Genomic DNA, 22068 nt, shown 5'->3' on the forward strand with positions numbered 1-22068 from the left:
TGCCTTTGTATACCCAGGCCAGGTGTCAATAACCTGAACGCAGGCACAAAACTATCTTATGGTATTTTGCCTTTTATTTCCTCTGCATTACGCTGTATTATGAGGTCTGTGCATAGTACCTTTTCCAAAGGAAGGGCTCAAGGGATGTCAGATGAAGAATCAGATGTGTACACAAAAAAATTACACGAGGCAAAATATGGTAAGTGTTATAGGAGCACTGACATCCACCTTCTGTGGAAACTCAGGGGAGAGAGTCTCCTGACTTCCTTCGTGAAGGAAAGGCATCACGGAGGAATAAAAGCATCCAAGCCAAGTACTGAGCGGTGTTTCAACCAGAAACTCAAAGCAAAGAAAATATCTGGGCAACAAAACAACCAATGAAAACCATTATTTTTGAAGAACCATTATTTACATGGGAAATTACTCATAATATTAAGTTAATAAACAGGATACAAAACAGTATGCACCACACGCGCACGCGCGCGCACACACACACACAAAAACCCTGAAAGGAAATAGTTTGAATATTAGCAAGAGTTACTGCTGAGCTGTAGGATTACTGGCACTCTTTATTTTCTTCTTCATACTCTTCTGTAGTTTCCCAAATTTTCTATAATAAAGATCTTCATAATCAGTAGGGGAAATATTTGGATTTTTAAACTCACTTAGGATGAAAATATAATAACATTTTAAGTCTTTAAGCTTTATCAAAAAATGTTTCCAGACCATTTTGGCTTTTGTTTTTTTTTCCCATGGTCATACTTATGTGAATATTGTAAAGCAGAAGGAATGCCGGGGAACAGATTTCAGTCCTAAAGAAATATTAAAATGCTCCCACCCGCCCAAACAATTACATTTATTGTCTACTTTTTTGCATCTTGAGAACTGGTGTGAAGGGACTTGCATTTACAGGTTAATACAGGGAAATCAGCAGTCAGCATCAGTGACAGCACTGCTCCCGGGAACATCGATTCCCTTTCACGCTCTCAACGGGGTTCTTCAAACTATGAAACACACACCACCACACAGCAGCCAGAATATCAAATGGGGGGACGTTAAATCTCTGAGAACAGATCAACATTATTATCAACAAAGATCCACTTGGGGCACCTGGGAGGCACAGTCAGATGAGCACTGGACTCCTGGTTTCCGCTCAGAGGGTCATGATCTCAGGGAGGGGAAATCAAGCCCCGGGGCAGGGTTCCCACTCAGCAGGGAGTCTGCTTGAAATTCCCTCTCCCTCTGCCCCTCCCGCTGCTCAAAAGCACGTGGGCTCTCTGTCTCCGTCAAATAAGTAAAATCTTTAAATAAAGGTCCACTCTTTGAATGAACAGATAACCTTAGTCTAAGTTAACAAGTTAAGACATATCCCACAAAATACTGTCATTACCAAATAAAAGAAGGGAACTATACCAAGTCTTCAGAAACATGAGCATCTAACTTGTCCCCAGCAAACCCCTGGAAATCTGAGAGTCTAAAGTACCCTTCTCTACCTAAGACTACATAAAATATAAAAACTGGTGGAAAAACTACCACTCGCAACAGATGGCAGACTCCCTACAAACAGTACTAACCTAAAAACAATCTAAATGGAAGGGAAAGGTTCTCTGAGCAATGGTCAGCAATCATGTCTCTTCCTTACTCTGACAAAGAACGGCAAAAGGGACACATACAAATCATGAAGAAATGCAGTTTGCAGGGAATTAAAGGCACAGCCCCCTGAGCCATCTCAGAGAGACTCCCTGCATGACTCACCTCCTTCTCTCCCCTTAGAGGCTCTCAGCTTCGGCCTGCTTACCCCCTTCTTTCCAGGTGCCACCACCTCCTCACTCTAGTGCTCTGCTCCCCCCAGGGCTTCTTACAGAGAAGCCTGCCCTATTTCACCCTTTATCCAAGCTTCCCTGTCTCTGAAACCAACAAACCTTCCTGAGCATTTTAGAGATTCATAAGAAATCACTACTGATAGACAGGTATGGTGGTAGAAAAAAAATCATGGCACACCATGATTAGAGATTCAGTAAAGCTCTTCAATGGGAAATTAAGATCCTCACTGAAATGTAGGTAAAGCTGGGACGCTTTGGTGTGAAACCAATGGGTCTAGTCAGCTTTAGGGTCCTAAAGTGCCTCAGTTGATTTTGTCATTGAGCCAAGGCTTGGAACTGCTGTCCCAGACCCACGCTGTCCCTTAGGCACCAAGTGTATTCAAGATTCCCCTACATTCTGCAGGGAGGATCTCGGTTCCCCGGGCACTGAGATGCTGAGCTACAGGTTAGGAAAAATGAGCAGATGTGACTTTGCCAGCCTCCGGAGTCCAGAACCTGGCACAGAAAGGGTCAGCTACAGTCACGTTAAAAATTCAGTGAACTTCCTCCTCTCTCTCTGCCTGCCTCTCTGCCTACTTGTGATCTCTGTCTGTCAAATAAATAAATAAACTCTCTAAAAAAAAAAAAAAATTCAGTGAACTGGGGCGCCTGGGTGGCTCAGTGGGTTAAAGCCTCTGCCTTCGGCTCAGGTCGTGGTCTCAGAGTCCTGGGATCGAGCCCCATATCAGCGGGCTCTCTGCTCAGCAGGGAGCCTGCTTCCTCCTCTCTCTCTGCCTGCTTCTCTGCCTACTTGTAATCTCTGTCTGTCAAATAAATAAATAAAATCTTAAAAAAAAAAAATTAAAAAAAAAAATTCAGTGAACTAATGGCATTCCCCAGGCTATGAAAAGAGAAGCTGAAGGTTGTATAGAAGCTATCCACACGGAAATCCTCAGCACACCTGATAGATAATGACAGTCATGTGGTTTTGTAGAAAATTCCTTATGAATGACCTCCCAAATATGCAAGACACATTAGAATTAACTTCCTTGCTTCTGGCTTGGATCAATTAAAATCTAAGTGGTGGCTTTTGCTACGACAAAGATCCACACAGACATTTATTGACGAATAACTTCTGCAATACTGTTTTCAAATTCATGGTACATTATTTTAAACTGAAAAAGAACGAACAAAATGTTTTGCAGTATCTTCTTACTATGGGAAAAGCTTAAAATCACATTGTCATTTTCTGTAAGCTAGAGTTGTTTCTCACAAACTCAAATATTTGAACACGCTGTATGAAGTATCTACTGTGCCCTGATATCTCACCAACACACTATGCTCTGCAGAGTAGGATTTAGATACAAAAGTGACCAATGCTGGCTTCCATCCAAAAAGATGTTTCCTTAATATCATACTGATGCTCTAGAAATTAACCTCCACTCCTCTTTAGCCTTTCAGCCACAACAAACTGAATCATATCAAAAGTATCTGCTTTAGGGTTTTATTTAAACATTAAGCACAGGACACCTGGGTGGCTCAGTCAATTAAGCATCTGCCTTTGGTTCAGGTCATGGTCCCAGGGTCTTGGGATTGAGCCCAGCATCAGGCTCCTTGCTCAGCGGGGAGTCTGCTTCTCCCTCAGCCTCTGGCCCACCTCCCCACTTGTTCTCTCTCATGCTCACACGTGCTCAAATACATACACACATACATACATATCTTTTAAGAAAACATTAAGCACAATAAAACCAACCATTATAAGGCCTAAGAAACAAGAAAGGCACAAAATCCAATAACTTACACACTGGAGGGTTATTATGCTGGTCTTTTACTCTGTGAAAGAGACAAGACGTTTTTCCATGTGCTAGAACAGAAAATCCTGACACATGCCTACCAGAGGACAATCTGAGAGATAAAATGGTTATACAAAGGGACAGGCTCAAACACATGTATGCATACCTTGTCATAAACAATCTTTTCACTCACATTTGTATGCGCCTTCCATAATTCAGAAGATGCTAACAGCTAGAGAAGCCACACACATACATGTATACTGGCCATAGTATACACTTCTATCTTTGATTATTGAATTAAAAACAAACCTTAAGATATGACCTTTACTATTTTTTAAGTAGCACTATATTAAAAATATTTATTCAGTCTATCTTTTAGTATCTATCCATCCCACCAGTGTTCACAGGAAAGTATGAGTACACCTATCTAACATAAGCCAAACGGGAAGGTACACAGTGGCGAGCATAAAGCATGGCACTAGGACTCAAAAGACCTGAGTTTGAAACCTGGTTATACCAAACACACTGAACCTAGCCTAGCTAAGCCTCAGCTAGGCCACCCATAAATTAAAGACAGTAAAACCTGACCTGTTAAAATAGTGTTGTTGAAGGTATATATCCGTAAGATAACACACTTGCAAATGATCTTAAACTAAAAATGTGAAGCATCATTCAGCAGCTGTTCTAGTTAGAAACCACTAGGACACCCCAAGATAAGTCAAACAGCGTTCCTCCGTTCACTCATCTTTTAGGTTTTGCCATTTCCTCCTTCCCTCCATCCCTCCCTTTCTTCCTTCGTGTAACAGATATTTGCCAGGTTTCCGCCATAGACCAGATACAGTTCCAGACTTGCTCTTTCCAATACCATAAGTGGTAGAAACATGTAGCTATTAGGCATTCAGAATGGCACTAGTCCAAATTGAGACATGCTATAAAGGTAAAATACACACTGGATTTTGAAGACTTGGTATGAACAAAAGAAAGCAAAATATCTCAGTAATTTTTTATATAGATTACATGTTGAGAAGATAATATTTTGGATATTAGGTTAACATATGTATTATTCAAGTTAATTTCTTTGTACTTTTTTTTAACATGGCAACTAGGAGTTAAAAAAAATTTTAAAGATTTTATTTATTTATTTTTGAGAGAGAAAGATCACAAGTAGACAGAGAAGCAGACAGAGGCAGAGGGAGAAGCAGGCTCCCCACTGAGCAGAAAGCCCAATGCGGGGCTCGATCCCAGGACCCTGGCATCATGACCTGAGCTGAAGGTGAGGCTTTAACCCACTGCCACCCAGGCACCCCAGAAGTTCAAAATATTTTAAATACATGGAGGCTCACATTATATTTCTATTTGGCATTGCTATTTTAGACCCTGGGGATATTTCAGGGAACAAAACCATGAAGCTTCTATTTCAACACCTATGGCCCCAAGATCTTCAGTAATCAGTAGAAAAGAAAATTTAAAACCAGCAACTGTGTGTAGAGAGGACCCTGGGATGGAGGCCACACACACGAGAGACAGACCTTCCCTCTGGCCCTTCTTCTGCTCATAGAAGGGCCCACAATCCCCAGATTGATCAGGCAGTACCACGGTGAGCTATGACCTCGACCATCTTAGAGAAGACTGTCCGTTCCCTCTTCTCCTAAGAACACGCCCACTATCCCTCCAAACTTGGCAAGGAACAAAGCTCTTCATTGAGGGCCGTCGCTAGTTCTCTGGCATCATCTGTGCTACTTTGATTCGTGCCTCAAGAAGCACTTTGAAAAGGTTTCCAATGGTAGGTAGGAAGAGGTTCTTAACAAAGACAACCTTGTCTGGATTCCAACACTCCCCTTCATTATGAGAGTTCCTCATCACCTTCCTCTCCATGGGTCCGAGGAACCAGGCCTCTCCTACATACCCTCAGCTCCCGCATCATACCCACCATGCTTCCAGATAAAGGGCAAGAGGCTGCCTTCAACAGCACAGGTCGTAACCGGAATCTCGAGGTCCCTGCTGGTCCGAGGCAGTCAGGCTGACCACAATGCCAGCTAAATGTGAGGTTACTTGTTGTAAGATTTTAAAGAATTTCTGGAGGGTGAACTGTTTAATTTAGTCCAAATGGGCCTGTTTTTTAACAGCACTTTTCCTACCAAGAAGGCATCACGTTTGAATCTCATACTCCATGTGTTAGGAACTTACCTTAAATTCAAACCACAACATGGCAAATGCTTTTTCTGGCCCATACAACTTTCTGGCAGAAGATAAAGAAAATTCGGGCTTTCAAGAGATTCTGTATGTTATCAAATGCCCTAGTGGGTGTAGCAGGAAGCCAAGGTGCTCAGGTGTCAAGGTGGGTAGTGTTCCTTCATAACTGACCCATCCTATGTCCTCTGCTCATGCTGTTCTCTCCGCTGGCGGGCCTTGTTCCCCCTGCCAACTTAAAGGTTACATGTCTATGAGGGCCCAGCCCAGAGCCTGGCCCTCCCAGATATTGTCCCCAGCAACCTCAAACCAAATAATCTCTCTCCTTCTTTCTCAGAGGAACCCAATCAACCAAAACATCCTATCATCTATTTATCTCTTCTCTGGGTATTCAAACACCTGTAACTCAGAAGGAAAGCAATTTAAAAAGTCAGTATGATGTCTGAAAATTTATTAGTCTCCCTTTCAATCAGTTGGGACTTACCTGAGCTTTATTCAGCAACAAAGTTGAACCCGACACCAGGGATACAAAGAGGATACACAATCCCAACACTCACATAATTCACAGTCTAGCTGAGAAACAAAGTGAACAACGATCCCACCACCTAAGGAACATTGTATTACAGTGCTGGCAAAGCACCATTGGAACCCACAGGAGGGCTCTTCTTCCTGGGTGACTGAGGAAAACCTCTCACAGAAAGGTGATACGTAAGCCAAAAATTGAGAACTGAGTAGAAATTGACAAGGTAACAGGGGAAAGGCCTTTCAAAGTAAAGCAACCTTAAAAGAAATGAGAGAATGTGTTTAAAACCCCTAGATAGAACCACAGGGGGGAAAAAAAATCTTCCAATATATTAAATTATTCATGTGGGCATCTGAGGCTCTACAGACAGACCCCAATTCACCTTTTCTACATTTCCCATAGTACAGCACACCAAGTAAGGGTAGGCTCTCCAGAACCAGGCTGGGGTCAAATTCTACTAACTACATAGCCTTATCCAAGTTTTTTAACCTATCTGTTAAGAAACTTCTTCCTCTGTAACCTCAACTTCTTCCTCTGTAACACAGGGATGACAATCTGTCTACCTCATAGGGTTGTTACAGTATCGTTACAAGAAAATGAACTGAAACCAACAATAATTATCACAAATTAGGCATTCAATAAATGCTTGTATTGGCATCATTATGACTGTTACTGATTACTTTTCCATACTAGACTGAGTACCAAATCTGAAGTTCTTGCCCCCAGCACCTGCCCATGCCTCAATATGAAGACCTCTGCCTACAACCACATCCCACCCATCAAGACACTGCTTAAATCCCACCACCGGCATGAAGCTTCCCTGAGCCCCCTCACCTCGTGCATTAGGAAAATGCATGTCTCTCTCCCTCTTCTGAACTCCCGGAGCAGGCTGCAGGTCTCTCTTGGGACACTCTTCACTCCAGTGCCATTATGCCCACAGCCGATTTCCCTACAGGCCTACAGCTCTTTACGAGCACAGGCTACCCCTGCCCAATCTCTGCTTCCCCAAAGAACCGACAGGCCTTTTCACCTATGGGCACTCAGGGTTTGCTGTTGAACAAATTAAAATACTCTCCCCTTTAATTAAGTCAAGAACAGACTAGAGCTTTTAAAACTGCTGTAGCATCTACCAAGCTATTCTTCCTAATAAAAACCCTTCCCCAGAGAGAAAGTCAGTTCAATTTTACAAACAGCTCCTTTGTAAAGGAATCCTAAGAGAAGTCAGCAAGATGTTCTTCAAGTGAATGATAACTAACAAAACGGAGTAGAAACAGTAAAAACTGCTGGGGAAAACAATCTCTCTCCTTTCTCCATTCTCTGAACAGGTTCTAATGTAAATTTGTTTAGGCTATTGTTGCTTTTCTATCCCATGTTTACAAGAGGTGGGACAAAGTTTCAACAGTAATGCCATTTTCATTGTGTATCTGGATTCTGAAGCCTATTCTGTCTGGTTCTACCATCCATGAAAAGGAGGGTTAGCCTGGAACCACCCAGACTGCTTGGCTTACACAATTACCAAAGTACACAGGACCCTTGTGTGCCCCTGTCCTTAGTGAAAGTACACTGGAAAACCGAAATCACCATTCTTCTCCAAAACCTACCTAACTCAAAAGGTAATTATCGCTAAGTACAACTTGATTAAAATCCTAAACTTTAATTAGAGAAAAGAGTTAACGAGGATTGGCTTCCTCTTACAATAAAAATATTTTGACATTCGAGCCAATTCAAAGACAGTCTTCATTTACTATGCCATATTGGTGATTTTTCTAAAAGAAAAGCCTTTATTAAAAAATATGGTCTAGGGGCGCCTGGGTGGCTCAATGGGTTAAGCCTCTGCCTTCAGCTCAGGTCATGATCTCAGGGTCCTGGGATCGAGCCCCACATCGGGCTCTCTGCTTGGCAGGGAGCCTGCTTCCTCCTCTCTCTGCCTGCCTCTCTGCTTATTTGTGATCTCTGCTTATTTGTGATCTCTGTCTGTCAAATAAATAAAATCTTAAAAAAATATATATGGTCTAACAAAGCAAAAAAAAAATAAATAAAAGAAAGAAAGGAAGAAAAAGGAGAAAATAGAATAAAACAGAGCTCAAGTGGTACTTCCCTGTCTTTTAAAAATATATATGCAACTGTTGGACATAGTATCCCACTGTATTCAAAATGAAGAAATTAGGCAAACAGAAGTGAGGTTATCAACCCAGAAACACATTTGTTGACAAGGGTACCTAGAATGTACAGCCTGACCAGCACACAAAGTATATCAGAAACCCAAAAAATAATCACATTGCCATTCCCCACAAAGTAACAAAGTAAGATTGTTCAATTCAATAATCATCCTACCTTATAATTAAGATTATTTAAAATACTTCTAGGACCAAAAAGATCATGAGCAAAGGCAATGCGGTACAACAGCTTCTAAAACCAATATCCCATGATTTTTCAAGCACTTAAGTTATTTACACCTACGTCAACAAATGTAAAAGTTCATAGCTACATGACTCTAGTTTTTATTTTTAAAAAACACTACTTCTAGTGCATTGATCACCATTATCCCAATTGACAAAACCACTACAAATCCACCATTTCCTCTACAATCTGGGCGCTTCTAAACACACTGAACAAGAGCAGAGGGGGGAGGGGAAGATCCCAAGCTCATTCAGCGAGTGACATGGCAGTAAATGCTTTAGACTTTGTCCATATATCAATTGTGTTATGGTAAGAGCTAGTTATTAATATCTTTTTTCCAGTTCTCCCCATTAAAAGTGGGATAAGTTCCATTTTTCTCACATCTGGAACATGTTTTAAGAGGCTTATGTGAGCAGCATATAAATGCTGTTAAGCCACTAGTAGTTAGATTTTTGGTCTTCAAGAGCCATGGACTTAATGTTCAAATATGACCATAACCATGGAAGTATTATGGTGATTAAGAGATCAGACATGGCTGGATCTAAAAGTACTGTGAAACACCCGTATTATCCATACTCTACTTGAGATCATTTCCTTGCTTCCCAAGGCTAACAGCTACGCCTCTCTATCAAGGCCTCCTGTCCCTGACACTGCTCTAAATTTCAGATTTGTTCTTCCTTCCCCTATAAAAAATTTAATGGACCTAGATCCTATTCCCTTACAGTCCCATTCTCCAGGTAAACCATATTCAGCTTGAATGCAGAGGCAGATGATATTTCAAAATATAACTTCTTCAGTGATAATACACACAATTTCTAATGAAATAGTAGTGCCCAAGATCATCATCCAGAAACACCAGACACTAACCCCACCATGCATACCACTGAGTCTCGAAACAACTTTTAAGACAAAAAGCATGACCAGAGAAAAAAGAGCATTATATTATACAAGGAACAACTTATCATGAAGGTACAACAACTACAAATGTATGTGCATTTCAAAATAGAAGCAAAAATAGAATCAAAGGAAGAAAAGGACAATGACATGATTATAGTAAGAGATGTTCACACTCGATCTCAGTAACTGATAAAATTAGACCAAAAAAAAAAAAAAAAAACCTCAGGAAAGACATAGAAGGTCTGAATAACACGACCAGCCACCTTGACCTGACAGACATTCTCAGACAATCTAAAACTGAAGAAGACACATCCCCTTTGAACGCACCTGGCACGTTACCAGGACAGATCATACGGTGCGCTGTAAAGTAAGTCTCCATAAATGCAAAAGGAATGTCATCACAAAGTATATTTTCTGATAACACAGAATTAAATTAGAAATCAGTAACAATAAGGTATCTGGGAAATTCCAAATGTACAAAAACCAAACAGCACGCCTCTGAATAGCTCATGGGTCAAAGACAAAATCACAAAGTTAATCAGGAAATATTCTGAACCAAATAGCAACAAAAATAAAACATATTAAAATTTGTGGGATGCAGCTAAAACAGTCCTTAAAGGGAAACTTTAAACTTTAAAATGCTTAATATACCACGACCAAGTGGGATTTATTCCAGGGCTGCAAGGTTGGTTCAACATCCGCAAATCAATCAATGTGATACAACACATTAATAAAAGAAAGAACAAGAACCATATGATACTCTCCATAGATGCTGAAAAAGCATTTGACAAAGTACAGCATCCCTTCCTGATCAAAACTCTTCAAAGTGTAGGGATAGAGGGCACATACCTCAATATTATCAAAGCCATCTATGAAAAACCCACCGCAAATATCATTCTCAATGGAGAGAAACTGAAAGCTTTTCCGCTAAGGTCAGGAACATGGCAGGGATGTCCGTTATCACCACTGCTATTCAACATAGTACTAGAAGTCCTAGCCTCAGCAATCAGACAACAAAAGGAAATTAAAGGCATCCAAATTGGCAAAGAAGAAGTCAAACTATCACTCTTTGCAGATGATATGATACTATATGTGGAAAACCCAAAAGACTCCACTCCAAAACTGCTAGAACTTGTACAGGAATTCAGTAAAGTGTCAGGATATAAAACCAATGCCCAGAAATCAGTTGCATTTCTCTACACCAACAACAAGACAGAAGAAAGAGAAATTAAGGAGTCAATCCCATTTACAATTGCACCCAAAACTATAAGATACCTAGGAATAAATCTAACCAAAGAGACTAAGAATCTATACACAGAAAACTATAAAGTACTCATGAAAGAAATTGAGGAAGACACAAAGAAATGGAAAAATGTTCCATGCTCCTGGATTGGAAGAATAAACATTGTGAAAATGTCTATGCTACCTAAAGCAATCTACACATTTAATGCAATTCCTATCAAAGTACCATCCATTTTTTTCAAAGAAATGGAACAAATAATCCTAAAATTTATATGGAACCAGAAAAGACCTCGAATAGCCAAAGGAATATTGAAAAAGAAAGCCAAAGTTGGTGGCATCACAATTCCGGACTTCAAGCTCTATTACAAAGCTGTCATCATCAAGACAGCATGGTACTGGCACAAAAACAGACACATAGATCAATGGAACAGAATAGAGAGCCCAGAAATAGACCCTCAACTCTATTGTCAACTAATCTTCGACAAAGCAGGAAAGAATATCCAATGGAAAAAAGACAGCCTCTTCAACAAATGGTGTTGGGAAAATTGGACAGCCACATGCAGAAAAATGAAATTGGATCATTTCCTTACACCACACACGAAAATAGACTCAAAATGGATGAAGGACCTCAATGTGAGAAAGGAATCCATCAAAATCCTTGAGGAGAACACAGGCAGCAACCTCTTCGACCTCAGCCGTAGCAACATCTTCCTAGGAACATCGCCAAAGGCAAGGGAAGCAAGGGCAAAAATGAACTATTGGGATTTCATCAAGATCAAAAGCTTTTGCACAGCAAAGGAAACAGTTAACAAAACCAAAAGACAACTGACAGAATGGGAGAAGATATTTGCAAATGACATATCGGATAAAGGTCTAGTGTCCAAAATCTATAAAGAACTTAGCAAACTCAACACCCAAAGAACAAATAATCCAATCAAGAAATGGGCAGAGGACATGAACAGACATTTCTGCAAAGAAGACATCCAGATGGCGAACAGACACATGAAAAAGTGCTCCACATCACTCGGCATCAGGGAAATACAAATCAAAACCACAATGAGATACCACCTCACACCAGTCAGAATGGCTAAAATTAACAAGTCAGGAAATGACAGATGCTGGCGAGGATGCAGAGAAAGGGGAACCCTCCTACACTGTTGGTGGGAATGCAAGCTGGTGCAACCACTCTGGAAAACAGCATGGAGGTTCCTCAAAATGTTGAAAATAGAACTACCCTATGACCCAGCAATTGCACTGCTGGGTATTTACCCTAAAGATACAAACGTAGTGATCCGAAGGGGCACGTGCACCCGAATGTTTATAGCAGCAATGTCTACAATAGCCAAACTATGGAAAGAACCTAGATGTCCATCAACAGACGAATGGATAAAGAAGATGTGGTATATATACACAATGGAATACTATGCAGCCATCAAAAGAAATGAAATCTTGCCATTTGCGACGACGTGGATGGAACTAGAGGGTATCATGCTTAGCGAAATAAGTCAATCGGAGAAAGACAACTATCATATGATCTCTCTGAGATGAGGGAGAGGAGATGCAACATGGTGGGTTAAGGGGGGTAGGAGAAGAGTAAATGAAACAAGATGGGATTGGGAGGGAGACAAACCATAAGTGACTCTTAATCTCACAAAACAAACTGAGGGTTGATGGGGGGAGGGGGGTTGGGGGGGTGGGATTATGGACATTGGGGAGGGTATGTGCTATGGTGAGTGCTGTGAAGTGTGTAAACCTGGCGATTCACAGACCTGTACCCCTGGGGATAAAAAGATATTATATGTTTATGAAAAATAAAATTTAAAAAAAAAATGCTTAATATAAGAAAATAAAAAGGATCTGCCACCATGTCCTTAAGGTTCTCCCTTCAGAAATCATCAAGAACAGAGCAAACTAAACCCAAAATAGAAGAAAGAAAATAATAAAGAGTGGAAGTCAATAAAGTAGAAAACATACAGACACCGGAGAAAATTAATAAAACCCAAGAGGCAGATCTTTAAAAGGACTGTGAAAACTGATATACTTCTAGTTAGATCAAAAATAGAGACAAAAGACAAATCACCAGTACCAGAAATGCCAAAAATACATACCATCGGAGGTCAAATTTTAAAAGATAATAAGAGAAGAATGTGTGACCTTTGTGGCCAACAAACTGAGCACAACTTACATAAAATGGACAAATTTCTTGAAAAGTAGAATCTATTAAAATTGGCACATGATGAAACAGAAAAATCTAAGAAGCCCTTTACCTTTTAGAGTTAATAAATCTGTTATCAAAAAACAAAAACAAAGAACAACTCTAGATTATTTCACTGGTAGATTCTACCAAACATTCAAGGAAATTTAACACTTTCAGAAAACAGAGGAGGAAGGAACAGCTCCTAACTCATTTTATAAGGTTAGCTTAATGCTAATACTAAAACCTGACAAGAACATCACAAAAAATGAAAATGACAGAGCTGTATCCCTCACGAATGTAGACATGAATATCTTCAACACAATGTTAGCAAATCAAATCCAATAATATATTAAAAGGTACATTATGAGCAAGTACAGTCTATCCCAAAAATTGGTTCACATCTGAAAATCAGTCAGCATACAGACTAAAGGAGAAAAATCTCAGGATCAGGTGTTTAACAAAATTCCATGGCCATTCATGCGAATACTGACAACATCCTGGGAAGAGTTAGAGAACTTCCTCAAAGAGACGAAGAACAAGTGTGGGAAAATACCAAAGGCAACATCACACTCAAAGGTGGAAAACTGACTTGTTTTCCCCTGAGATGAAGAACAGGTAAGAATGTCTCTCCTTACCACATTTTAAACAATGCTAACCAGAAGTCCTACTTACTTTACTAAAAAAATAAGTTTAAAAAAACAATAAATATTTCAAATAAAAATCTATTATGTCAACCTTGAGGCCTCTGTCAAGGAAGTATTTTTAACTGGATTCAGTTTCTCTAAGCAAATTTCAGCCATGCAGGAAGGCAAGAAAAACAAAAGGAATAAAGATCTGAGAGGAAAAAGTGAAACTTCTTATCTGCAAATCATATGATCATTTAGGAACAAAATTCCAGGGAATATACAAAACAACTACTAGAACTAATAGATGAATTTAGTAAGACTGCAAGATACAAAGTAGATACAAAAATAAAGAGTCAAGTATTTTCTTACATATTAGCAGCAAATGATTAGGGGATAAAGGGGCTTTTTTAATCCCATTCTTGGGCGTATGAATATTGGAGTGTGTGTGGGTATGTGCACATGTGTGTATATATCCCACCAAAATGAAAGAAACAACAGACATGACAACACAAAACCCAGGAAACAGAAGAGTCATCAAAGAAAAAACAACCAAGCCTCACCAAGATGGTGGCAAAGAGGAGTCCCACAATGGCAGCCCTGTAGAGGCTGGACAGCAAGTCATTTACCAACATGACATGGAACTCTGGGATTGACAACACCAAGAAAAACTGAACTGACAGACACCCTAATATGTTTTACCATGTGAGGCTTTATGGTTCTATCAGAATATTTAATGCAAAATTATTGATCAATAGAAAGTTAAGCCAATTAAAAACAAAGTAACCACTATGCCTAAGTTAAAGAGCAAGTGACCACTGAGTATTCTGTGGCCATAGTCCTCAATATTCAAATGATAATACTGCAAATATTAAATGACACTTTGACCAAAAAGTAAATAAAATTATCATTGGAAGTGGGGTGCCCAGTTGGTTCAGTTGGTACAGCGCACGACTCTTGGCCTCAGGGTCGTGGATTCAAGCCCACACTGGGTGTGAGCCTTAAATTTAAAAAAAAAATTTTTTTAATTATCATTGGGAGGATGGGGAAAGAAAGATCAGGAAGTTAAATCCTCATCTTCTGTAGAAAACAGTCAAAAGGTAATGTTTAGAGTTGAAAAGCTGAGCCCCAGGAGTAAAAATTGGTTATTTAAAAATATATGGCAGTAAATGCCAGAAGAAACAGCTAAAAAAGAAACCTGAAAATGCTTGCTTCTGAACAACAACATGTGGAGCACAGGATCTTTTCTTTTCAAGTCTGAATTACCATTTCAGTTACTATTTAAACCAGGGATATTATTACTTTGCTAAAAAAACAAAATAAGTTTAAAAAAACAATAAATATTTCAAATAAAAATCTATTATGTCAACCTTGAGGCCTCTGTCAAGAAGTTTTTTTTTTTTAAAGATTATTTATTTATTTATTTGACAGACAGAGATCACAAGTAGGCAGAGAGGCAGGCAGAGAGAGAGAGGAGGAAGCAGGTTCTCCGCTGAGCAGAGAGCCCAATGTGGGCTAAAGCCGAAGGCAGAGGTTTTAACCCACTGAGCCACCCAGGTGCCCCTGTCAAGAAGTATTTTTAACTGGATTTGGTTTCTCTAAGCAAATTTCAGACAAAATCAGTTTGAATAAAACACATGAAATGTATAAAAACAGTTACAAAAAAGTTAAAACACCTTTTAAAAAAAAGTAGTTCCATAAAAACATTTAGCAAAAATTAAGGCTATGGAAACTCAAATATATCCAATTTCCTGATAAATACTGTAAATGGTAATTAAGTAAAACATTTTTTCAAAAATATTCACATCAGCCTCAGAACATATATAATACGCCCAAAAAGGCCTTCCTACCCACTATAATAGGCATTTTATTTCTGTTCTTCAGCTGCCCACAGTAACATGGAGTATTTTCCAATACTGCCTAAGAGCTCCAAAGACCAGTCCCTCACATTCATACAGAGATGCCCTTTATGGGCACATTACCCGTCATTTCAAATAGAATGACTCTAACTTCCACCCCATCCAATCTCTAGAAGATGAATTATTTCTTAGGGGATATTTTGCAAAATAGCTTGCAAGTCACAATTCCAGGAAGAGAGGGAAGAAAGGTGAAAATACGACAAAATCCTGAGAAACATACACATTTTTAATACACTTATAACATTCTAACTCATCCCTCTAGATGTTAGGTGGGAGGCTTTCTGAAACGCTGGAATACTATTCATAGTTTCATCTAATCAGAAACATTCCAATTAAATGAATGATATTAATATAATTATCTAAGAAAACACTCAACAGAGCTCTACAGACAGTTTCTACAGTAGACTCCAACCTATGGGGCAATTTCTGACTGAGGATGGATGAGGCCTAGGGACTCATTCCTGTGTTTGTCAGGTGTAATCTCTGATTACGCAACTGAACATTACAGCCACCTCAGGCCATTCTGTGTTTACGACCATATCCTGCCAAAAAACCAGAATACTACTTAACCTCAGTTTAACCACTGCCTGAATGAACTTGTTAGGATTACACTGAGATACAGACGCAGAACAAATAATAGGCCAAGAAATGTATGTCCACACAGTGAAGGGGGAGGGGGTCCTTACATAATACCCCTTAGTCACCAAGGCAAAATGCACTTGGGAATTTACATTCTAAAGGCTGAAAATTTAAATAGAGAACAGGGATAAAAATAACAAATGCCAAATTCCAAAAAGAAATGAATTCCTCTGAAGGGTGGGGTGTGTCATCTCAGAAAGCAGCCACAAATACAATGTGGTTTCTGCATCTACCCAAGCAAATCAGTAAATCTACAAATAAGAGGAAAAAATGAACCAGAGAACACTTCCACAGCGTGCTGTCTGGAGTAGACTGCACTAGATTATTGACTGGAATTGACTGCCTATCAACAGCAACTAAAAGTCACTGCCGCCCGACTGCTTCCTGTGTTGGAAGCCCGCTCTGGTGCCACCCTACCTCGGAGTGAACAGATCCACACGGGACGGTGAACCAGCAGCTCATTCTCCTCCACCAGCCAATTATCAAATAGACATTGGCCAAAAATATTTCTTTTTAAACATGCTTTTAAGTTAAAAATCCGGAATGAGACAATACGATGGAGTTTGAAGTGTGCTTTGCCATATGTTTTCTTACTTCTTAATAGAGTTCCATCTGTCCATCAAAAGATCTATTTCAGCCATCCAGCCGCCATATTTTAAGGCTTAAAAAGGAGACATGTTTTAAGGAGACGGAAGAAAGGGTTAAGAAGCCAGCACCCACCATTGCATGTACTCCAGATTGTGTCACTCAGACCTTAACTTTATTTTACCATTCAAGTGAAAGGTGATGTAAGAGTACACAAGGAATATGTGAAATCATCTTTGCTAAAACTCCATCTATAATGATCACTACTGAGAAATAACCACCACCCACTGCCACTCAAAATACTCAAAACGTTAACTATAACAAAATTGTAAGAATATATATTTCAACATGCTTAAAAAACTTTGAGGCTGGGGCACCCAGGTGGCTCAGTCAGTTAAGCAGTGACTCGTGATTTCCACTAGGTAATGAATGATCTCAAGGTCATGAAATCAAGGCCCCTGTTGGGGCTTAAGATTGTTAAGCTTAAGATTTTCTCTCTCTCTCTCTCTCTCACTCTGTCTCCCTCTGCCTGCCTCTCTCCCTTACCCCTCTCGTTCTCTCCCTCTCAAAAAAAAATAATTAATTAATTAATTAATTAAAAATAAAAAACTTTGAGGCTGCATTCCGGTACTTTCATTAACAGAGATAGAGCATTTTAATCTTTCATTTGTCATGAATGAACAAACCCTTTTGGCAGTATTCTCCTTATTGCTCAAGGCAAGGGGAAGCATTACTAGAATTCCATTTCGCAATTCATCTACATTACCACTGACGAATGTTCTCCCAAGTATTTCTTACTCACACTACTATAATTTAAGACTGGAGGCTGATGAAGTATAGAGTGATCTATTTAGTACATTATTATGTTACCATTGAGGAAACATTCATTTACGAAGGTTATTCTGTTAATTAATAAATAGAATTCAACATCAATTCCCCATTTAGTGGTCTCTTTCACTCCAACATACCACTTATTATATTCAATAAGTATTTGTTTTTATTATATTACAATATTGCTTTTATTATAAATACTTTCTACAAAGTGGATACTTGAAAGCATAGACTACTTCTGCAAAGGTTAAAATATTACTGGTACTAAAAAGCAAAATACCCAAATACAAGTAATTTACAAAGTAACTACTGTGACATCATTAAGTAAAAGTACCATCTCTGATTCAGTGAATTCCTGGTAGACTGTTTAGCATCATAGGTGGAAGCAGGACCTCTGAATCCTAGACCCATTACCAGCCTTGGACAAGTGATCTGACCTCTCTGATCTTCCATTTCTGATTGTTTACCCTGGAAAACACTACCAATTTCACTGGGTTAGTGAGGGGAAGAAATGGGACCATGCTCCTAACACAGGGCCAGGTATCAGGAAGTACTGGCCATCTCGCTGCACTGCGGTTGTTAGTCAAGGGAAACACCTTAACACCTAAAGGAGTTAAGAAATATACATGCTGGTCTTCAAAAGTCTATCTAAATACAGAAATGATAATACCACAAAAATAAGACAAACTAAATTTACAAAGATCATATGAAAAAATTCTCCAAGGTCTAGTATATTTTACTACAATTTTTTACAAAGTCTAAGTTCTATCCTGACTTGAGAAGAACAGGTCTAAGATTTCGTTCATGAGACATTTATTACTTCATCTCCCAGTATCTGTAAAACAGAATATATGTTTTACCAAGAATTAACTAATGGTTTCATAAGAGCCAAGAATGTTCACCAGCATTTTTTATAAAAGTAAAAGACTGGAAACAGGCTAAATGTCCACCGCTATGGAAATATATGAAAAAATTATGCAGCTATAAGAAGAATGAGAGGGGTTTATATATACTAATATGGAATAAAAGAAGACATGTTGTCAAATTTAAAAAAATATATAAAATTTATAAGACTTTATGTTAATACAACCAAAGGAAAAAAAAGTATGTCACATACATACATATTTATGCACTTAAATTCATATACAAAGGATCAAAATTATGCAACCAATGGTGACCTCTCAGTTTTACTCTCCATAAATCTGTTATTTCCCTATTTCAGTGAGACCACACTTACATATCACTTGTGTAATTCATGAACCTCAAGGAAAGTTAGCCAATAAATACATGAAGCTAAAATCAAATAAAAACAAGTTTTAGAAAGCACTTTATAGTTTACAAAAGGATTTTGCAGTCCTTTAAATAAATCGTTTAAAATCCTTTAACAGGGGCATCTGTTAAGCATCTAATTCCCAATTTCAGCTCAGGTCTTGATCTCAGGGGTCATGACTTCAACCCCAGGTTGGGCTCATGGAGCCTACTTTAAAAAAGAAAAAAAAAAAAAAGTCTGTTAACATAGTATCTAACTGAATCCCCATAATAAGTTTCTAGAACTTCAGGTAGTATCCTTATTTTAAAAGTGAGAACAGACTCAAGTATTTGTTAATCCAAGGGTAATAAATGCAGAGCCCAACAGACACATATTCCCCCGACCCTCTCAGTTCAGGGTTCCGGCCTTCACACTACAGTACCTCCAGAATTGAAAATGCAGGTACAGGACTCTATAAATCTCTGCAGTACCTCCATTCATGTGAGAGTCCAGAGCTCGGAGGAAAAGGCGTTCCAGCAGGAGCCAAGGATCAGCGTTCCAGTCTCAACAACATCACCACTGAGACTTCCTGGTAAATCACACTCTGGAGCAATGATTCTCCAGGGGCTGCACATCAGGTTCAACGGTGATGTTTTTAAATAATCCTAATATTCGGGCACCTGGGTAGCTCAGTTGGTTAAGCGACTGCCTTCAGCTCAGATTATGATCCTGGAGGCCCAGGATCGAGTCCCGCATCGGGCTCCCTGCTCGGCAGGGAGTCTGCTTCTCCCACTAACCTCTCTCCTCTCATGCTCTCTCTCATTCTCTCTCTCTAAGTAAATGAATAAAATCTTTAAAAAAAAAAAAATCCTAGTACTCAAGCCTGATCTCCAGAGATTAGGACTGAATCCGGGTCATTAGTATGTTTATTAACAGCTTCCCAGGTTATTCTAAGATACAGCTTGGTCAAGACCATAGATATCCTTATCTGATAAAATAAAAATAAAAGATACTGAAAATCGTTTGTGCTATATGACTTGCAGAGCTGAAATGAGGGATGCATGTTATATGGGAAAGTCTTCTAAAAACAAGAAAACACCTCATAAATGTAAAGGTACTATTATTCATTCATTTAAACATGTACTGCATCTTCCATGTGCCGGGCATGTATGTGGGACAGAGAGAAGGCACAGCTCTCCAGAAGCTGGGGAGCTACCACATCCTCAGTAACTGCTGAGCACTGGGACAAGGCACGGCAGAGGCACAAAGCTGGTGGTGACCAGCCCAGCCTTGAGGCCCAGCCTTGGGTGATGGTGGGGAGAGGGCTAGGAAAGGCCTGCAGAGGGGAACCTGGGTGGCTCGGTCTGTCAAGCATCCAACTCTTGATTTCAGATCATGACCTCAGGGTCATGAGATCAAATCCCATGTGGGGCTCTGCTCAGTGCAGAGTCTGCTTGAGATTCTCTCTCTCTCTCTCTCAAATAATACGTCTTTAAAAAGAAAGAAGAAGAAGGAAAAAAAAGAAAGGCCTGAACAGAGGAGACCTTGAGGTAGATCCTGGCGTTTTAAACAGAGGGCACGTCACACACAGGCAAGTAGTTCAAGACAGCCAGAGGTCCTCCGAGAGCCGGCTCAGGCTCCTGGGGGTCCTTGGGACTCTCTCAGGGGGTCTGGGAGGTTATAACTATTTTGCTATTAATGCTAGGACACATCACCACCAAAACCAAGAACCACCCAAGTGTTCTCCAACTGGTAAACAGACAAACCGCAGTACATTCATACATCAGAATAAGACTCAGCAATAAAAAAATATTAGTGATAAAACAAGATGAATGAGCCGCAAATGCACTCTGTTAAATGAAGGAAGCCAGATTCAAAAGGCCATGACTGTGTAATTCCATTTAGATGACAGTCGGGGAAAAGCACAATGAAAGGACACAGAAAAGGTCAGAGGGTGCTAAGGCTAAGGACAGGGGGACATTTTGGGGTGATGGGGACGTTCTACATCTTCACTGTGTTTACACAACCATATGCATTTGTCAAAACCCAGAGATGAATCATACACCAAAATGGGTAGATTGCACTGGATGGAAGTTACACCTCAATAAATCTAACTTGTAAAAATAATAGTATGCTATTTGCCTTTTGCTTCTCTTTCTCTCCTAAATGTACACTGTTTGCCAGAAGCTCATAACTAATGATGTCATCACTCTCCAGCTAAGGGAATGCAAGCTTATATATTCTTACGTCCTAAATTTTTCTCCATTTCAACACAGTAAATAGTGATAGATATAATCAACATAAACACAAAGGTCTCTTGCGGCTTCAACAATTTTAACAGCAGGGTTCCTGAGACCCAGAAGTTTGACAACCACTGCTCTAGGTGATGGGTAGGCCCAGAAGAATTCTAAGCATAGGGTAACAGCATCTAATCCCACGCGGAAGAGCCTGCAGGCAGATGAGTCAAGAGGTACTATCAAGGCGCCTGGGTGGCTCAGTCAGTTAAGTGTCAGACTCTTATTTTCCACTCAGGTCAGGATCTCAGGGCTGTGAGATCGAGCCCCGTACCAGGCTCCCTGCTCAGTGTGGAGCCCGCTTGAAAGACTCTCCCTCTCGCTCCATCCCCCGCAAATAAATAAAGCTAAATCTTAAAAAAAAAAAAAAAAAAAAAGTTACTACACAGGTCTGACTAAGGCTGACTACAGGAACAACTGGAAGGGAATTATCTCCACACACCATCTGCAACTTATTACAAACCCCCGAGCCAGGTTCTCTCCACGGAGTTCTCTTTGTCGGTGTGTTAACGTTTTGCAAACGAATTTCTGACAACTGGTGACGTAGTCAGGAGATGAAGCCTGCTACAAGAGCCATCCTACAGTGCATTACTGGTACGACTGTGGGATTACTCACTCTTTAAATGATGCCAATAATTTAAAACTGAGTTTTACATATTTTAAACTTGAAAAATAACCACCATGAAGAGGTATAAGAGCTAATATCGGGGGGGGGGGTTACAGCTCAGTACCTCAAAACCAATTAGAGAAAATAAGGTAATTGATTAAAAACCAATATTTCACTTTTCTGAAATACGCTTTCATTTGTATCCACAAAGACGTGACAATTCTAACTCAGCACAACACTTTCTATGTAAATATGGTTTTTACTAGATGGAGGGAGA

The 22068-nt window shown here is 39.7% G+C and overlaps 1 protein-coding gene across 1 annotated transcript in view; it reads right to left on the minus strand.

Moving 5' to 3' along the window:
• LOC111148589 (signal induced proliferation associated 1 like 1) overlaps positions 1–22068 on the minus strand; it is a 369183-nt gene that overhangs the window by 312086 nt on the left and 35029 nt on the right. The window lies entirely within an intron of this gene.

The sequence above is a fragment of the Enhydra lutris genome, unplaced genomic scaffold, assembly GCF_002288905.1.
Source record: "Enhydra lutris kenyoni isolate GAN:26980312 unplaced genomic scaffold, ASM228890v2 scaffoldscaffold20, whole genome shotgun sequence".
NCBI classification, from domain to species: Eukaryota; Metazoa; Chordata; class Mammalia; order Carnivora; family Mustelidae; genus Enhydra; species Enhydra lutris.